Below are 20,729 nucleotides of genomic sequence, written 5' to 3' on the forward strand. Positions count from 1 at the left end.
AAACGTCTGCATTTTATCATATCATGCTCAAACATAAAAAATGTTTGAATTTTTAATTCAATTTAATTTTGTTATTCTACTTCCAAATCTTTGTTCAGTACCACAGTGAAATTTTTGTTTGTTGACTTATTTTGGTGTAAGCAGCATTGTAATAAGCATCCTCTTTACCATCATTTTTTGAAAGATCTGAGATATTTGCTTTATATATATTATCATATTTAATATTCATAACTATCAGAAAAGACTAGTCTTATCTGTACTGTAAGTTGGGGAAACTTGAACTTAAAGAAATTACAACTTGCCCAAGCTCAGGCAGCTTAGAAGCGGGAGAGCTAAGATTCACCTGAGATTGACCTAACTCCAGTGTTCTTTTAAACATTTATGTTACACTTTCTTCCTGGACAAGACTTTAGGGGATCATCTTATCCAGCAGTTCTCAGCATTGACTGCACATTGGAACCACCAAGGGAGTTTTTCCAATATATTTATAATTAGGCCCTGCCATGCCCACATTGAATCTACCCAGTGGTAAAACTTGGGTGTTTGCATTTTTTTTGTTAGCTTTCATTGAAATTTTACTGAGATAAATGAATAAGTATTCACAGCTTTTAGTTCTTGGAATTGTAATGTGCTCTAAAAGTTAAAAACAACTGATTTAGTCATGTATACTTATTTTACTGAAGAAAGAAATAAGGATCAAAGATAGAATGTAACTTGCCCAAAAACTCATCCCTTGACATTATTTATATAGAATAATGGCTGAAAAAAATCTCCATAAATCTAAATACAGACCCTTCACAGGGTCCTTACTATACCATGTGTGAAGTCACGGCAGGAAAGGAGAAGAGTACATTCAACCAGGATTATCTGTCCCTGTGGCTATTGGTTTCTAGTAGCCACTTATTTTTTGCCAATTCAGAACTCTCCTTTCACCCACAAATAAACTACTTGCTATTCCCCCCCCCCATTTTTTTCTTATCAACAACAAAAATCATTATGGATATTTTTACTTTGTAATTAGAAATAGAGTTAGAAACTTACCTTACAGAATTATCACATTGACGTGGCTCAATCAAAGGGTCAAAGGTGCATCATATATTCTTTCCTAAGAGTAGATTTAAAAAAATTACAAAAGGAACAAAGAAAAATCAAAGTCATAAGGCAAAATAATTGAGAATCTGAGATTAGAAAGACAAATCTCACTGGTATCTGAGTACTTATTTCCTGAGTTCACACAAAGGAAAGGAAAGCTTAGGAATATAAATGTATGCAGTGAATTTGTAACCTAGATAGAAATCCTTGAGGGAGGATGAGAAGAAACTTCTCATCAATAAGGGGGAGATTCTTACCCCTGTGATTTCTTTCCATGGAAAATGGCCCACATAACCTCACCCAAAGAGAATAATAAAATACTTAGATGTCAATATTGCTGGTACTTCTTGTTGTCACTATTAATATCGTTATTAGTTTGTCGATGTTAACATACAGTTTTGAGCACTTCCACTTTAGTTGCCCAAAAGGTCTTCCTCCATTGTCTGTTCCTAAAGACACATCCACAGCTCTAGCAACAGGCTCACTCTATGCTTCACACCCAAGTCAAAGAATAGACTTAAGGGTCATAATTCTAGCTAGATAGTCTCCTTGGCTTTTCTTTGTTGTGTTCTTATACAATCCGATCATGTACACATTATATATCAAAAGCCCAAACAAGTTTTTATGATAAATTTGGCCTCCTCTATGTATCTATCTGATAAACCAAAATGTTCAGATGGCACATAGAGTTTCTGACTGCCAACCAGTGTATGCTTTTGGAAGCATATTTGTACCACAGGGTTTGTGTGTTTTGAATATTTTATTTCTTTCTGTCGTCATTATTTTATAAAAACAAATGAAAGATAAAAACGCTGATACAAGAAGAGTATATCTTGCAAATCTAGTATAGATGAGACAGAGACACAAATCTCTCTGAGCCAAAAGTGGTAAATCAACAAGACACTCCCTGGGTTTGTGCCAGTCGAGTGTTTGTTCAGTTGTGAATAAGATGATAACAAACAGGAACATATTTGAAATTCTAGAAATAAATAATTGAAATTTGTGTAAAAAGCAAACAAAATATAAATGAAAACCTTTTATTCATGTCTGGATTCACTAACCCCCTACCTTATAATTTGTAATTTTGCCATTTATCCTTTATAAATCAACTTTGATATACATTATTAAGACTAAATTATGTATAAAAGTAGGCTACTTACTATATAGCTTTTATATGCTAAAAATAACATATTCCATAATCACAATTTGTTTTTGATTGCTGGGGTAAGGGTTATTTGACAATTCTTCATGGCCTGTATAATTTTACACCCACATGTACACATGCACAAGAGTAGTCTTTTGTGCACCTAGTTCAATTGTGTTGTGAAAGAGCATGGTTGGCAGGCATGATATAAATCTCAACTGTGAAGAGATGACCCTCAGAATCTTTATTTCTTCTATTATCCATTATGAATGCTTCATCGACCACAGTAACACTTTCATAAACTCTTTTCTAATCCAAGGAAATCCTGTATCTCCCCATCCCACATACTTTATCTTGGAGAATATAAGGATAATTACCATTTTTAAGAATTTTTTAATTTATTCAATTTACTCAGCTCTTAGCAACATATGTGATATATAAGGTGTATTCAATGTCTCATAGTTTCATCAGTTAATAAAAAAATCAATAAAAATTTTTTTACCCATTTATTCATTAATCTGTTTACTCTTTCAACATCTATGGAGTGTTTATTATGTGTCATCCCTTTGGCCAAAAGAAATATGACTTAAAACATGATTTCCTGCCTAAAATCTATCTAGAAGGGGGCATTGATGTATAAACCACAAATTTTACAGTAAGGCAAAAACCTGCAAATAATAAAACTAAGAGAAATACACTGTTTGATATGTAGAGCAAAAAATAATTCTGATTCGAGTGAAATTCACAGCAAATGTGGAACTTGAACTGACTCTTGAAACTGTGAGAAGAATGTATTGAATCGGTATTGTGAAGGAGGTGTCTTTTACTGCTTCCTATAAAGCTAGAGGTTTAGAGAAATCATCCTCAGTTAAACATCAAAGAAATTTTTAAAAATACATATTTTTGATATACAGCTGAGTACGGATAAAGTAATAGAATATCAGAACAGCAAGAAACAAGAGATGCATGAATTCACAAAAGACAGTAAAGCTGAAGTCGACATAATTGTCTGATCAATGATGGCCTAGAGCCATGCTGTTTGAAGAAGTCTTGAGTCATGAAAAGTAGAGAGCACACAGCTTGGGAGTCTGTACTGTAAAACAGAAGAAGAAACCCTGCAGAAAATAGGTTTCCTAGAGAACAAGGTACTTAACTTGTAAATGAGGGGGGAAGCTGAGACTTAGGGAGACAGCTGCCTTTGGGATTTGATTCTGAACAGAGTAGAAGAAATAGGAAAGACCCTAATGAGGATTCTCAATTGCAAACCTACCTTCATTGGTCCCCAAAATCAGAGGCTGGAAATTTTAGTTAAAGTAATTCTGGGTTGGAAGGGTCCCAAGGTGACTGGATAGGCTGACAGAGGCAGGAGCAACCTAGAGGAACAAAACTTCAGCTCAAATTATGTAAATTTCTACATCTATGTGTCTAACTCTGTCACACCATCTTTCTAACAAGTTAGTAGGAGAAGTTAAACAACAAAATAATGGACAGACAAAATTGAGAAACAGTGAAATAAAAATTAAATAAAATCACAAAATGCATGACAAAATTCCTCAAAATACATGAAAAAGAAGAAATGATGAAGAATAAGTTATAAGAAAATAGGAAAGGTAATATTTAAAAAGAAAGAGTTTTTTTTCTGGGTTGATGAAATACCTACTGATCTGTAATCCTAAAACATCTTATATAGGATAAATGAACTTTAAATTATAAGTAGATACACAATAATGAAATTGCAGAATGCAAAAGTCTGTCAGGAGAGTGGGGTGGTAGCTCAGTGGTAGAGCATTTGCCTAGCACATGTGAGGCACTAAGTTTGAGCCTCAGCACCACATAAAAATAAATAAGTAAAATAAGGTATCGATCTACAACTAAAAAATAATTTTGTTTTGTTTTTAAAAAAACACAGCTATGGGTTCCCTTAATCTATTCTGGCTGCTATCAGAAAAATTCCATAAACCAGTGGCTTATAAACCAAAGCAAATCAAAGCAAAACAAAATAAAACCTTTATTTTTCACAGCTTTGAAGTCTAGGAAAGCCAAGATCAGTCACCAACAGACTTGGTATCTGGTGAGGATCCATTTCCTAGTTCATAGATGATACCTTCTCTCTTCATATGGGGGTAGAAGGAAAGGGCATTCTATGTGCTTCTTTTATATGGATGCTAATCCCATCATGAAGGTTCCACCCATGTATAACTAATCATTTCCCAAAAGCCCTACCTCCTAATATCATTATTTTGGGAGTTATGATTTTTAACATATGAATTTAAGTTGGACATTAACAATCAGACCATAGGGACTAATCAGAGGGAAAGGAAAGATCACTTCAAATAATGATAGTTATATTAACACATCATTTTTCAACAATAACCTCAGAAACTATATGAAATAAAATGATATCTTTAAAGAACTAGGAGAAAAATAACTGTCGGTCTGGCTTCTATGTACAACAAATCTATTTTTCAAGAATAAAAATGAGACTTCTCGTTTCTACTTTTGTGTAGAAATTTGGAAAGGAATGACTTTCTCATTTTCAATATAATAACAAAATTTTTGGACAATGGCTTTCATGACTTTGCTCAAAGATATAAGAAAGCCGCTAACCAAAAATTTAGGGAAAAACACGTACTTCCAAGGAGAAATAGGACACAAGAACTTCCTTACTTAAGTTACATGTCTCAGAATGCTACTCAAGCTGATAAAAATTCTACGTAAATTTTGCAATGAATTGATAAAGGTCAAGTGTGGACCAGCATGAGAGTATAGAACTCCTGAAAGCTACAGGAAGGAACTTGGGCTGATTCACAGGCTTTTCAGAGACTTCACTGCCTTCTCGCCAGAAGGGTTAGGAGCAGGACGAGAGCTTTGAGGAAGCCTGCCTATGGTACAAGCCTGGAGAGAGGATGAGTAGCCAAGCTGTCCTGGGGAGGTGAATGAATGCATGGAACCCTACTCAGTTCCTTATCTCCTATATTCTCCATGGAACAAAATCCTTAAGATGCTAAATAAAAAAAATTAAAAAATAAAAGACACCAAATTGACGGTGAGGTACCAAGAGAAAACAAGAAGCTAATGAAGAAAATATTGAGAAAATTCTCTTGCAAAAACACTCCACTTTTATCACAAGGTGACTCTGAGGAATTAGAGTTCTGTGATTCACCGAAGTTAATCATAGAAATAACAAAAACTCAAATTTAGTTAAATTTCTACATACTTTAACTCTCACACTATAGAACAGGCAAAAGAAAAAGTTTGCCTGTTTCAGGAAAACTCACTATTTTCCCAACTTCTACTGTCCTACAAAACAGAAATTTAAACAGAGAATTTATAAAGCATACAAAGGTTATAGAAAAAGCAGCACACTGTCAAGATATAAAGCAATCAACAGAATCAGACCCTGAAATGGAACAAGAGTTGAACTCAGTGAATTTAAGATAATTATGATGAATGTATTCAAGTTTTCTCTAGGGTATTAAGAATCCTAGAGAAAAAATAAAAGTGGACTCCTTGAATTATCTGATGAGTAACCTGAGAGAGATAGAAATTATGAAAGAATCAAATGACAATATTTATCAGAAGCATTCTCTTGGTGTGCTCATAAATCTGATCAGAACTAAGAGCCAGTGAACTTGAATATAAGTCAATAAAAATTACCAAACTGACAAAAAAAAGAGTAAAAAACAAAAAAAATGCATAGAACAACCAAGGGCTGTGGAACAATATGCATGAAATTAGAATCTCAGAAAAAAAATAAAATAAAGGAAGAGAACACCACATAAGACAACTATTTAGAGAATGAAGGTAAACTTGAGCCTCACAAACTTTAAAGAATATATTTCATGAAGAAAAAGAAATGATCACGGGAAGGTCTGAAATGATAGAAATACTGGTAAGAAAATAGCAAAATGAGACGAAAACTTCCAATAAAAAGTCTATAATCCTGGGACATAATTACCTAATTGGAGGATTGAGAAAGATGGAATTAAACTCGGGCAAAAATAACATAGAAGTTGAGATTGATTTGTGGCACTCATCAGTTTTTGCTTCTCTGATTCAAACTCACTCTGTTCTGATGTGTGCTTTGCAATTACTTCCCCTTTGCCAGTTGGTATGCTGTTAGAACTCATCAATAAAGGATTCACAAGGGACACAAAAAAGGGGGTTCTCTTGCATGTCCTTGTATATCGTACTTGTCATATTTCTGTAGATTTTTAGCTTCCCCCTGTACTCAGCACCAGCAGAGCAGTTTCTTTGGTATTTAGCTCCTCACAGGGTGGCTACTCTAGCCCCTGGTGCCTGCAGCAAGAGGTGCTTTGTGGTGTCAGTAGCTAGCTCTCTCTCAGAACCTTCATAACTTCACTGTGGCTTGCCAATAGCCAGGTCCCTATGGATCACCTCCCAAATCACCCCATTGGATAATTATTGCAGAATTTCGAAAGTATAGCACCCTTCCATGGATGCTTATGCCCTTGGGGTGGCTTACAGTGAATTGTGAGACATGGTAGCTCCCCATGAGTAGGACCCCAGAAGGGAGATTCTCAGTAAGCCCCTCCAGTGACTTCTATGTCCAGATTCTCCAATAAAATTAGCCCAGAAGGGAGGAGGCTTTTGCTTTAGGGTTTTATTTTGGACATGAGGATGATGGCTATTTCCTATAGCTGTAATTCCTGCATCCCTTGATATTCATGATTTAACTCCTATTATTCCAATCTCCTATTAATAATTCTTTATAATAAACCTGTCCTGTTCAAATTACCAGGTGGTTTCTTTTTCCTGATTGGACAGTGATTGGCATGGAATGTGGCTGGAGTTAAAGACTTCTGAAGTCATGGTATTATTTGGGGGGAACATATTAATTGGGTTTAAGAGTTGGGAATTACATATGTATGCTAAAAAAAAATAGGGTAACAAAAGGTAAAATAGACTAGACAATTTCCAAATGAGTAGAAAAGATGAAGTGGAATAAAGAAGGGATGAGATTTGGCATGTTGGTGGGGGGGGGGGCAGGGGACTGGGTAGAATATCCACTATCCTATACTTCTAGACATACAGATCTGTTAAGTGTTGAGGGATCAACCCCCTCCCCCTCCATATCACATTAGATGTGGTCAAGGGACTGAATTCTGGTCAGTGCCATGTGGAAGCAATAGACCATTTCCTAGCAGATTCATGATGTTCTCTCATTTCTAATCCTTCATCCCTTTCCCCCTGCTCTGATAACCTTGAATCAAATACATAAGGAAGTTGAATTCCCACATCATCCCTTGGAAGTAAGTCATCAAGCAGGAATACTTATTTTTGAACTCAGCAAACAGGTTTTTTTTTTTTAAAAAAAAATTCTATTGAGTTCACCTACTGACACTTTGAGATTTATCTATGGTATAAATGAGTCTAGCTTTAATAAAACAAGAAAGGGGAACAGTAAAAAATATGATATATTCAAAACCAAGACAAATAGAAAGGGACTGTTATACTTTAGATTGCAGAAATAAATCCAAATATATCAATAGTCTCAATGTTTAAAAGTTTAATATCTCTAGTTAGGTTATATTACCACAAACATCTATAACATACGGACAGGAAACAACTGAAAAGAATAAAAAAAGATATATAGCAGTCAAACACTACCCAAAAAGTCTAGCACAACTGTATTAACACCAATTGCATTTGTCCTGAAGGCAAAACAAATTATTAACAATAAAGAAGTTTACACAACATTGATACAAAGTTCCATTTACTAAGGGTGATATAAAATGAAAAATTTCCATGCATCTAATAAAATGGTCATTATAGCATTGTGTGTGTGTGTGTGTGTGTGTGTGTGTGTGTGTGTGTGTGTGTGTGTATGGTAAAAGTTGATATAACTATGAGAAGAAATTATCAAAGTTAACATTCTAGTGGGAAATTTAATAATCTTCTTTCAAGAAATCCTAAAGTAACAAAATCCATAAGGATACAGAAGATTGAATGACACATTTATGTATCTACATCTATATGTCTTGAATACTGTACCCAGGAGATTAAATGTCATTTTCATATATACGTGGAATATTTTTTAAAATCATGTACAAAACCACAAGGAAAGTGTCAATACATTTCAAAGGAAGGAGAGATAAAGACAGTCCACACCATGGTGACAACATGACCAAAGTCCAGAGACAAGACAATGCAGTACATGTTTGGAAGAACAATGAGGCTACTGCTAAGTGATTGATGCTGAAGTCAGGAGGAGAATGTCCTAAACAACAAGCCAATCAAAAATAAGAAAGAGCTGAACACACAAGAGGCCTGAGCTTTTCCTTGGGGTCTTATGTGGTATACATTTCTTTTCCAAGCTGGACATAAGAGATAGATTGAGCATTTGAATCTAAAGCAAGAATTTCTACATTCTGCCTTAATAATAAACTATTCACTTTCATCAGAAGAAAAATTTAAACCAAAATAGCCAGTCCAGCTTGACGAATATATATTCTCTGTGTTTCTTGTTTATAGTAATAAAATTCAATCATGCATTGGACTCATAGATGTACAAAAACATAGATGACAACTACTGAGATTTGAAGACAATTTCTTGCTCTCTCAAGGTTTTTGGATTTGTTTAAATTCAATCTCCTTTTCTCTTTCAATTTAAACAAGATTGTCCTGAAGGCTCAAATGTGATTGGGTCTCTTCTTCTTAACTTGAAGTTCATTATTGACTAGCCCTTCACATTTTCTCAACTCCTTTCTGTAAGGACAATAGCAAGGTTAGACTTCCCAGCCAGAGAGGGACCGTCATAATTCAAGGATTTGCACCAGAATGTGAAAAATGCTAGCCAAGTCTTTGTAACCTGGAGATCAGGTTGCCATGGCAATACCTTTATATCAGGCAGAAGACAAAAAAATTGCTTAGTTGATCGTATCTTAAGGAAATATAAGGTATAAATATTTGTAACCTGTGGCTCAACCTTTTAACCTACAGTGGAAGTAAAATTTCAGAAAGATCACTGAAGTTATAACAAGGCTATCATTCTGTCTCAGATTGTTGTTCCTGTTGTGATGTCTCACCATACACAAAAGATAATGCATCTAATGACATTCCCATTCTTTCCTCGACTGGCCCCAAATGGTCTCTGTTTCCACCATTTAACTGAAACTGCTTTTGTTAGTCATCCTTGTTCTTTAAGCTGCCATATGCTCCATCTTCTCCACACATTTGAGCATTTCCCCCTTGCAACATTTTATTTTTGTGATATCCTGATATCCTTTGTCTTCTTGCAACCTCTCTGGACCTGCCTTACAGTTTTGATGTTGTTTCTTCCTCCTTTACTTCACAGTCAACCGTTAGGATAATCAGGGTTTGCTAGTTGGGCACAAGGCCTCTTCCTTTTTCTATAGCTGCACTCTCTCCAGTGTGACCATATATTTTAGTCAGCTTTTTTTTTTTGTCACTGTAACCAAAAGACCTGATAAGAAGAATTAGAGGAGGAAAAGTTTATTTTGGCTCACAGAGGTCTCAGTCAATAGATGGCTGACTCCATAGCTCTGCACCTAAGGTGAGGCAGAGAACTTCATGGCAGAAGAACATGGCGGAGGAAAGAAGCTCAGGACATGGCCACCAGGAAGCAGAGAGAGCTCTTCTCACTACAGACAAAATATAAAGCCCAGACGACGCAGTACATGTCACACCCCAGTGACCTACTTCTTCCAGCCACACCTTACCTACCTACCTATACTTACTGTCCAGTTAATCCCTATCAGTGGATTAATGCATTGGAAGATTTAACACACTCATAATACAATCATTTCACCTGTAAGCTTTTTTTGCATTGTCTCACACCTCATATCTAAACCATAATACCACATTCATAACTTTGTATATAGTCATATGTACACATTTGCCAAATATCTATGTCCAGCTCTGATCCTTCCCCTTATGATTAAGATACATATATCCTTCCACCATATGCATCTTTGTTGTTCAGTGGGCATCTGATCATTGATATGCCTAAGACATAACCTTTGATTCTGCTTTGTTCCCTCCTAACCCTCTGTTTCTTCTATATTTTAATCTAAGTGATTCTGATACTTCATAGTTGAGCACCCAAATTTTGATATATTCCTTGGTTCTTTTCTTTCTGTAAGTCTCAGGTCAATTCTCAACATCTCTTCTGGTTTTCCTGCCTCCAAAATATATTAAGAGCACTGTTCCTCTAGAATGTTGTACTTTGGTAATTGTTTGCCATGAGGCCAAATTCTATAGGGATGAGCAATGAATCAATGATTGAAAAAAGTATTCTAGATTTGTTAACGTAAATCCAATCTGTCAAACATGTGTATGACTCAGTTAGTGGAGCACTAGCAACATGGTAAGATTTTTTTAAAAAAAAAAAAAAAAAGAGGAAAAAAAAAGGAGAATGAGACTCTTATTTGTTGAGCAAGTACAGCTCTGGGCATCACTAAAAAATACTTAATCTCCTCACGTCTTAGGTCAACTCCAAAAGATAAATGGAATTACAGATGTTCCTTAGCTTATGATGGGGTTATGTACTAATAAATCTAATATAAATTGAAGATACTGTAAGTGAAAAATGCATTTAATACTTCTAACCTACCAAACATCTGAGGTTAGCAACAGAGTGTATCATAGAATGTTGGTTGCTTATCCTCAGAATCATGTGGTGATTGGGAACTATGGCTCTCTACTGTTTCCCAGCATCAAAAGAGAATATTATACCACATATTGCTGCCTGAGCAAAGATGAAAACTCAAAATTTAAATTAAGTCTTCTTAGCCGTATAACTTTTGCGGTGTAGTAAAGTTGAAACACTAAAAGTTGAACTACCTTAAAGAGTATACTTTAAAAGAGGAAACAGATTCTCAAGTTTACCTAAGCAGAAGAAATGAAATTTATATTCTAGCCAGGCACTGTGGCACATACCTGTAATTCCAGAGGCTCAGGAGGCTGAGGCAAGAAGATCGTGAGTTCAAAATCAGACTCAGCAAGGGTGAGGCACTAAGCAATTCAGTGAGACCTTGTCTCTAGGCAAAATACAAAAAAATAGGGCTGGGGGGGTATGGTTCAGTGGTTGAGTGCCCCTGAATTCAATCCCCAGTACATCCCTCCAAAAAAAAAAAAAGAAAGAAAGAAATTTTTATTCTAGTCTTCTTTTGCATCAACACTTCTCTTTCCATGCTGTGTTGGGCTCTGAACAATATCTCTGTCTTAAGGGTATCAAGAGAAAAACAGAAAAATATCCAATATTCTACTCAATATCTCCTAGAGATTAGAAAAATCAACTTGTCAACCTTCAGAACTTATTACCTGCCTGATCAATGAAAAGCAACCAATGAAAGGAATTCCAGAATCAGTGTGGGGCAATATTTCAAAGTATGCAATAAATGAGACTTTACTCACCCCCAAGACAAAGGCAAAGAAACTGCTCTGTATTTTGCTAGTAAAGCCTAGTTCTAATCTTTTATCTATAAATTTTGATTGAGAGTCTGTTATGTGTGTGACAATATATACCCCAGAGAAAATGTTCTGTCCATTGTTCTATCACCTATCTGACCACATGACAGATTTGAACTTGTAAAAGTACTGTAGTTATCATTCTGTGCTGATATGAGTAAGATTTAGTGAATTTAAAACTTTATGGAGCTCCAAGTTTACTGCAAAGTTATTCAAAATATGCTCTATAGATCATTGTATCAGAATCATTTGGTGATACATGATTTAAAAGAATCTTTTGTGCAAACTCTTGACTTAGAATTTGTTATGGTGCTCAATGGAAACTTTTATATTTAAGAAAGAGAAGAAACTTTGGAAAAATGACTATCCTACAGAGACAGGACAATAATTGATCTTTCTCCATTGCGAAGAAAATTGGGCAAATTAATCTGGTGACAAAAGAAGGAAAAGATTAGAATTTCTCTTATTCAGGTTTTGAAATTACAAGTAATCTCTTTTCTGATTTTTGAGGAAATGTTGATTTGTTCCGCTACTTTTTTTTCCTGGAATAAATATTGCTATTAAAAAAAATGTATCTGTGTTATCAAACGTTTGGAAAGCCAGTTGGGATTCTAGTTACAATTCTACCCTCAGAAGCCTATGCAAGCATATACTTTCTTTCTGCCTCATATTCCTCATTTGCAAAATTAAGCAATTAGAATACATAATCTTCTATAAGCCATGAAAAGGAAGAAAATCAATTTCCCTGTTATACTAACAGTCTTCAACTTGGCCTTTTAAAAGCCATCAGTTTAGAATTCAGAACTGAGCAGCCAGTCAGGTTTCCCAAGGAAAATCACAATGCTGATTCCAGGAGACATGAGGATTCCTCTGATAATATCGTGAAAGAATTTATTTGCTAATCACCTTCACATCCATTAGATCATCTCAGTTCTAAACTTCTGTGGCATCTGCATTTCTTACTCAGTGGAATTAACAGAGGCACAAATCTCTCTCTTCATTCATGTAGAGTTTTATAGAGTAGGTAAAAAGAGTTCCTGTTTGGGAGGCCAATAAATAGATCTAGAAGAACTAGATTGAGTTACCCTGGGAACAGAGTGACTACATTGAGGGAATCTGAAGTATTATCAAGATATTGTATGATTATATTGGATCAGAGACAAAAAAAATATCCATATCTAACTATGACTCAGTCACTCTTGTTTTGAACAATGACATCAAATCTAAAGTCCAAAGACACAAGAAGGCTCAGCAAGTCTTGATTATTTGCTAGGATCCAAAATATTAGTACAAAACTTTTGTCAGTCAAGCATCCTTGGATAATTTCTTTACCCAAGTCTGGTGTACATGGATTGATGTGAATACATAAAATGCAGTTAAAGGAAAAAACATACATTGGAGAAAAAATAGCCTATTCAACAAATGGTGCTGGGAAAACTGGAAATCCATATGTAAGAAAATGAAATTCAACCTCTGTTTCTCACCCTGCACAAAAATCAACTCAAAGTGGATCAAAGACTTAGGCACTAGAATAGAGACTCTGTGTCTAATAGAAGAAAAAGTAGGCCCAAATCTTCATCATGTTGATTTAGGACCTGACTTCCTAAACAAGACTGATAAAGCACAGAAATAAAATTAAGAATCAGCAAATGGGATGGTTTCAAACTAAAAAGCTTCTTCTCAGCAAAATAAATAATCAATAATAATCTCATTAGAGAGAGCCTACAGAATTGGAAAAATCATTACCACACACATCTCAGATAGAGCTCTAATCTCCACAATATATAAAGAACTCAAAATCTTAACACCAAAAAAACCCAAATAACTCAATCAGTAAATGGGCTAAGGAACTGAACAGACACTTCACAGAAGAAGAAATACAATTAATCAACAAACATATAAAAGAAAGTTCATTGTGTGTACCAATTAGAGAAATGCAAATCAAAACTACTCTAAGATTTCATTTCACTTCAATCAGAATGGCAATTATCAAGAATACAAGCAGTAAGTGCTGATGAGGATGTGGGGAACAAGGTTTATTCATACATTGCTGGTAAGACTGGAAATTGGTGCAACCATTCTGGAAAGCAGTATGAAAATTCTTCAGAAAACTGGGAATGGAACCACTATTTGACCCAGCTATCCTATGCCTCAGTTTATACCCAGAGGACTTAAAAGCACCATACTACAGTGATGGAGCCACATCAATGTTTAGAACAGTTGAAATCACAATAGCTAAACTATGGAATTAACCTAGATGCCCATCAACAAATGAATAGATAAAGAAAATGTGGTATTATACACAATGAAATATTACTCAGCCTCAAAGAAGAATAAGATGATGGCATTTTCAGGTAAATGAATAGAACTAGAGAATATCATGCTAAGTGAAATAAGCCAATTCCCCAAAACCAAAAACCAAAGGTCTTCTCTGATAAGCGGATGCTGATCCATAGTGGGGGGTGAGGTAGGGAAGGATGAAGGGATTTTGGATTGTGCAGAGAGGAGTGAGGGGAGTGGTAGGGCCATGAGGATGAGAAGGAAGGTAGAATGAGACAGACATTACTACCCTATGTACATGTATGATTAGTCTACTGGTGTGACTCTCAGAGGAATGAGAAATCATGCTCCATTTGTGTACAATGTGTCAACATCCATTCTACGGTTATGTATAACTAATTAGAATAAATTTTAAAAAAAGAGTTCAACCAGAAAGTCATCCAGAATTCAAACCTCCATGCCCTCTACTGGACTGCCACTCACAATCCACATCTCCCTACATCAGAACATAGCTAGTCAAGCCAACAACTCTAGTCTTTCTCAAAAGGGACAAAAACTTTGTGTCTCACTGCCACTTGAATAAAAGAATCTGAGGAAAGAGGAAGGCAGCAAGGAAAAGAGAAATGGTCAGACAGACAGATGGTGAAAGAAAGACAGACAATATGAAGGAACCACACCAGAGCTGAGACTCCTGCTATAGCCTCAGACTACCATAGCTGTGTAGAAGGAAAAGAGAGGGCAAGGTCATAATTACGACCATTTTGATTTTGCCCTCCTTGTGGTTAAAATTTCTACTTTCCAATTTCTAATTTCCTTGTAGGTTGACTCCAAAATTTGAAAACCAATAAATAAGTTTAACATTAATAAAACTAAACAATTCTAATATCACACAAAATATTATTCTCATAGTATTCTCTCTCCTCCTCCAGGGACGACACATTTTAGGTTTTCTCTTTTTCTTTCAATTTTGTGATCTGGAGGATTTCTTCAACTCTTATCTTCCAAACTTTCTCTATAATTATTACTTATGTTGAAATATACTTACTTATAATGTTGGGAGTTATTTCATATTGATACCTTAATTTTTCCTTACAATATGGATTCACAGGGAGTGGCAAAGATGGGGTGGGGGGGTATGTGTGCTGTGTACCTGGTACCTATTTTCCCCCTTATTTAAGACTATAGTAGATCAATTGATTCTTTTTTATAAAACCAGCTTCTTGCTTTATGCTGTCATATCTTCTTAAATCTCTCTGAAGATACTTAGTAGAATTGCTTTGTTTTACTTTCCTCCTTTTGATCTCTAAATATTTCCTCTAGTGTTATTTTGTTCTGTGTTGATCTTTCTCTTCATTATGCAAATTTCTTTAAATATCTAGTGATCCTTGATTGTTTATTTATATACTAAACAATTTCTCAGGAAAACTAGCGGGGAATCTCTGTGCATCAGTGGGGCCAGTCAATTGACAACTTTGATTTGGGGTGCATGGCTGCCAAGTAGCAGTTAGGTTGGGAAACTCTAAATGCCAGGTTTTGTGAACAACTTTATTCTAAAGCTGTTTCCCAAACCAGTTCCCCTCTGTACCCCTGACATGATTTTTTTTTTTTAAGAAAAAAGTAAATCTGTCTCCCAGCCACTCCAGGACCCACACCTGGCTCTGGCTGATGTGCTTGCAGGGTTGGGGTGGAAGCTTCATATATATACATATGTATATATGACTATATTTATTTTAAATAAATATATATTTATTTATTCTGAATATATTTATATTTGAATAAATATATATAAAACATGTTTATTTATATATATACATGTGTGTGTGTGTATATATATATATATATATATATTTGTGTGTGTGTTTATGTGTCTATATGTATTTATTTTTCCCAGTGGTGTGGGGATTAAACACAGGGTTGGTGCATGATAAGCAAGTACTCTACCAGCTATATCTCAGCTCTGTGTTTGAGACAGGATCTCATTTGCTAAATTGCTCAGGCTGCTCTTGAACTTGCCATCTCACTGGATCTGCCTTCAGAGCAAGTAGCTTGGGATTACAGAGGTGTACCAGTGCTCCTGGGTATCATCTAATTTTAACATTTTAGGAATTCTTTCAAACCTCTAATCCATAGATAATCACACTTTTCTTCTCATTGCAGTCTTGGATTTCAGCTGTATTTAAATTTTCACTTCATTTAAGTATGGTTTCAGGAGAAAATATCTATAAATCCATAAACTCTGCACATGGTTTTAAACTCTGAAAATCACCAAAACAGTTTGTTGAAATCACCAAAATTGTTCATCTCTGATTTAGAGTGTCCCACTGTTAACTAAGCCCAGCTACGACGCTTTAGGTCATCTAAGCCACACCCCTAAGGAGAATTAGTCAAAAGGTCAGCTTGACTCTAGTTGATCCCAAATTCATTATTAAAAAAATAATGTAAAAAGAAATGGCTTCCTTTGAAATATAGGCAGGTCTTTTTTTTTTTAACCATAATTAAGATTTTCTATTTAAGATCTAAGTTTGATCACCAGGTTAAAATAATTTATAACAAGGTCATTAAAAAACAAGAACAAAAGAAACCTTTTATACCTATAATATCCAGGAACTTGCAAATCATCCGATTCAAAATTTGCCAATTCTAAAATCCCTATGGAATGGACGGTATTTGTATATTAGTTGACATCTGGGGTAGGAGACGCTCTCTAGAAAGCTCAGCTCTGCATAGACAAAAGAGAGACCACCATTCTTCTGGTAAGTAATGGGCTATAACCGTACTAAATGTGTCCCCTCAATTGAAGGCCTTCAAAATGAAGGGGAGAAAAAGGATTTGAAATGGTTTGGGAGCCTAATTCTGTTAGTGGGAATGAAAATTGATAAACAACATTGGATGACCTGCTGGAACAAATAGATTCTTGATTCAGCAGGAATCCAGCTGCTATTATGTTCCAGGTGAACAAGCATTTCTTAAATAAATAAATCCCTTCTTTTTTCCTGTACATGCTTTCCAGGTTTGCCGCATTTATTAAGTTAGAAGCGAATCCAGGCTGGAGAGGCACAGACTACCCCTCTGGGACATGCCATGGAATTAGAAGGGTAGATAGAAAGGTCACTGAGCTCCAGAGAGGGGAAGGTTGTATTTAGCAGCTTTCTCATAACTGAGCCTGCTATTAACATAGTGGTATTTTGAATTTATAAAGTGGCTTGCAGCCCTGGTCTTCAGTGTGTACTGCAAACATTAATTAATCTGCACAACATCCTTCATGATGTGAGGAGATGCTGTCCACGTCTCACAGATGATATAACCTGGAATTGGAGAAGTTAAACCAGGGACAAAAGGACAGACAGGTCAGTCAGTTGCAAATCCAAAGACATGACTGCAGGGATTGCAAGTAGCAGATGAGCAAGAGGAAAAGGAAAACCTTCCCAAAGATTAATACAAAGAAAAGAAGGGAATCATCCACAGAAAAGTGGGTTGAAATCTCTGTGCTCTGGGAAGGCAATTCATGCTCCATGAGATTATTTCAAGTATTAAGAAACATAATCCATTTTATAAATGCAATCAAATGATACTCCATACAAAGTAAAATTAAAAGAATCCCAATGTTGTCTAGTTATGTTAAAATAACTGCTGCTTAGTAATTCTAATATATAAGAAATTAATTTCTCATTCCTGTTATAAAATTTAGAACCTAAAATATGTGTTTTTTATTTAGACTTCTCCTTTGGAAAGAAAAATGGAATGAAAAGTTTCACCTAAAATGAGTGGGAGATGTCACTTATTGAGAAGGCAGATTTCAGGCATATTTGACAAATGACAGCAGTGACATTTTCAGAAATCAGAAAAGCCAGAGCAGTGTGCTCACTTGCCTTCTGAGGCAAAATCTAAGTTGCAAATAGGATTATAAATAAAGTGCTGTTAAAAGACTAATCACAAAACATTTTCCATGAGGAACGTAAAATAGAACAAAAATATCACATTTATATTTGCATGATACCTTCTACTACTTGCCACTTTAATCTCCAGAGGAGTCAACCCTAACAACAATTTCAAAGACAGGTTCATTATCAAGGTCTGCATGTTTCATTTCCCAAACTCTTAGTAATAACCTAACACAAATGCCAGACACAAAAGTTATTCCGGGTGTAACACATCATTTAATTTCCTCTGACAAGTTTACTACTCTTTGAAACTGTAAATTCGTTCATTAGATAGAAGAGACTTGTTAAGCTCTGATATATTAGATCTGGTTTGTTTGCAAGGATAGACACTATCTCTTTGATGCATAGCATATTGCTAGGAATGCTCCTGTTTGTATTAATGGAAAAAATATTGTTGACAGTCAAAAAATTAAGCACTGTGTCTTATGTTTCTGATTAAAACTCATGGAATCTGTCGTATAAATTAAGCAACAGGTTATGAATAGGGAATTAAAGGTTTCAAGATTTATACTTTGCCAGGATATCAATGAGGGATTTTGAAATTAATTCTGAGTTTTCTTCCAGAATGTATCTCTTGTCTGGATCGCCTGGTCTTCCCTCATCCTGATATTCATCTTTAAATGAAAATTATCTGAGAACATCTTACTGCATTCTGCTAGAATAGAGAGACAGACGCTGGAAAGTACTACATGCAAAGCAAAACTAAAGTGAAGATGGCATTAGAAACAAAGACAATGGGATTAGTCAGCAGCTAAGACACTGCTGGAAAATACCACATCAAGTTAAGAAACTTACTGAAGGTCACAGAACTCATAAGCAGCAGATCTAACAGTTGATCCACAACTGCATAGTTCCAAATCCCTCTCTTTCCACAACATAAAGTCTCTCGAAAGCACTTTGTTTGCAGCTTCCTAATTATTTGTAATCATCCTTGTTCTAAAAGGGATATAGGGTGGTTTACAAACATGCAAATATTATAAGACGATTAAATCAAATTTAATTAAGGAAATATGAATTAGGAAAGTAAAAGTACAATAACAAAATAGACTCTGAAGTCATCTCAGAGCACATCATGCACATATATCAGTGCATGTTAAGCTCTGATATATTAGATCTGGTTTGTTTGCAAGGATAGACACTGTCTCTTTGATGTTAAACTGGACTCTTTGGAGTTAAACTGCAAACTTAATGAGTTTTTTAGTAGCAAAGAAGAAGACATGCATATTGCTCTCTGTAATCGGTTTAAACATGTGAACCAGTTATTCAGAAAAATTAGAGCTCTTAGCTACTCTGATATTTTTTTTCCTACTCAATCACATGTGAATTTTGATGAATAAAATCCTTTGAAAAGACATGATATCAAGTTTAATTAGGCTCATTTTCCCTAAAGTTAGATTTATGGCATGACAACAAAAACATAAGTCAATAAAAGCAACTCAAGGCAAATGATTTTGGATATCAAAAAAGTAAAGGTGAAGAAACTTGATATATTTTAAATATTTTTAGGAAAAGTGGTCTCAAGGTTAGAGGTTGAAGTATCAAGATGACTACATGAACTGTAAATGATACCTCAAAACATCCTCAATGAATATTGCTTGTATTTGTTGAGTTTTTCAAATATATTCATCAGGGTAAATGAAAATGATGATTCTTAGTAAGTAGCTGGAGAGCAGCAATGATCAGTGGCCAGTTAATCATGAATCTCCATGTTTCAAGAAGCTTTGTCAGAGGAGGTTACAATTTTGTGTTAAAGCATTAAAAGAGATCTTGTTAAATAAAAGTGCATTATCTGGAATTAAGATATTATCAGGATTAACATCTTACTCTGAGTTAGTTCTGCCAATTAGTTATTCAACAGCAAGGGCCTGAAGGAATAAAATGCTGATCACATACACTTTTTAAAAAAGGTCCAGAAATGTTGTTATGTTAGTATTCTTCAAGTGGGGCACAGAGTGGGTATATCTTTGTATCCCTCTCAAGTAGGGTATAAGAGAGGGAGGGGAAGATTTTAATGAAAGTTTATATATGCTTTTGTATCTGAAAGATAGTTTTAGAAGGAGTTTGGAGTCAGCCTAGGGGCATGGCTTTTCCCATGGTCCAAGGAAAGGGGTTGAAGAAATACAGTGTCATTCTTATACCAAAGAAGGAAAGATCTCCCCCTTAGATTCTCCACCAGGGGCTCCTGCATTTTGGACAGTTTTTTTTCAAAATTCTCTGTCACTCTAGTGACTTGGGATTCACTAGAGCTAAAGTGCCAATACAGCCAGGTGCCCAAGTCCAATTTTCTCCTTCAGATATGCCTTGGCCCTTCAAACTCAGTGTGCATTGGCTCAATCAGGTTGCCCCAACTACGTGATCTTCCCAGAGCCCTGTGTTTGAGCCCTAGTACTAGAAGAGTGAGCAGACTGACACAGCCGGCAGACACCATATTTCTTTTGGGTGATTGTATGAGACTGAGGCATCAAGATGGTGTTAACACACTGACTTGCAGTGAATCACTCACTCTGTATCCTAGACAATTGTGAAATTCTGGGCTACCATTTACCACAGATATTGTTACTTGTGCTGTATACGACAATCTGTGTATTCCAATGGGGTTGTATCTGCCTCAGCACTGGAAGACAGTGAAAATGGCAGTGATGAGAATGGAGGTAAGTGTTTCTTCCTGGGGCAGTGCCAGTTTGGCTAACGGCAGTTGCCAATCACCAAGGATGGTGTTCCATTTCTTCCACATGCGCGACTCCTTAAAATGATCACACATATCTCTTCTGAGGGCTTTTGATACTATGGCGTCTCATCACCAGGTGACCTTTTACTAA

At 35.5% G+C, this 20,729-nt stretch overlaps 1 long non-coding RNA gene across 1 annotated transcript in view; it reads right to left on the reverse strand.

Annotated features, from left to right (window-relative positions):
* Positions 1 to 1,039: 1,039 nt before the first annotated feature.
* LOC120886574 (uncharacterized) overlaps positions 1,040 to 20,729 on the reverse strand; it is a 170,321-nt gene continuing 150,631 nt past the window's right edge. The window contains exons 4-5 of the long non-coding RNA XR_013430047.1: positions 3,507 to 3,609; positions 1,040 to 1,105 (exon numbers count right to left, since the gene is read on the reverse strand). This is a non-coding gene — a long non-coding RNA (uncharacterized LOC120886574). The remainder of the gene's footprint in view (positions 1,106 to 3,506; positions 3,610 to 20,729) is intronic.

This window comes from Ictidomys tridecemlineatus, chromosome 13, assembly GCF_052094955.1.
Source record: "Ictidomys tridecemlineatus isolate mIctTri1 chromosome 13, mIctTri1.hap1, whole genome shotgun sequence".
Taxonomy (NCBI): domain Eukaryota; kingdom Metazoa; phylum Chordata; class Mammalia; order Rodentia; family Sciuridae; genus Ictidomys; species Ictidomys tridecemlineatus.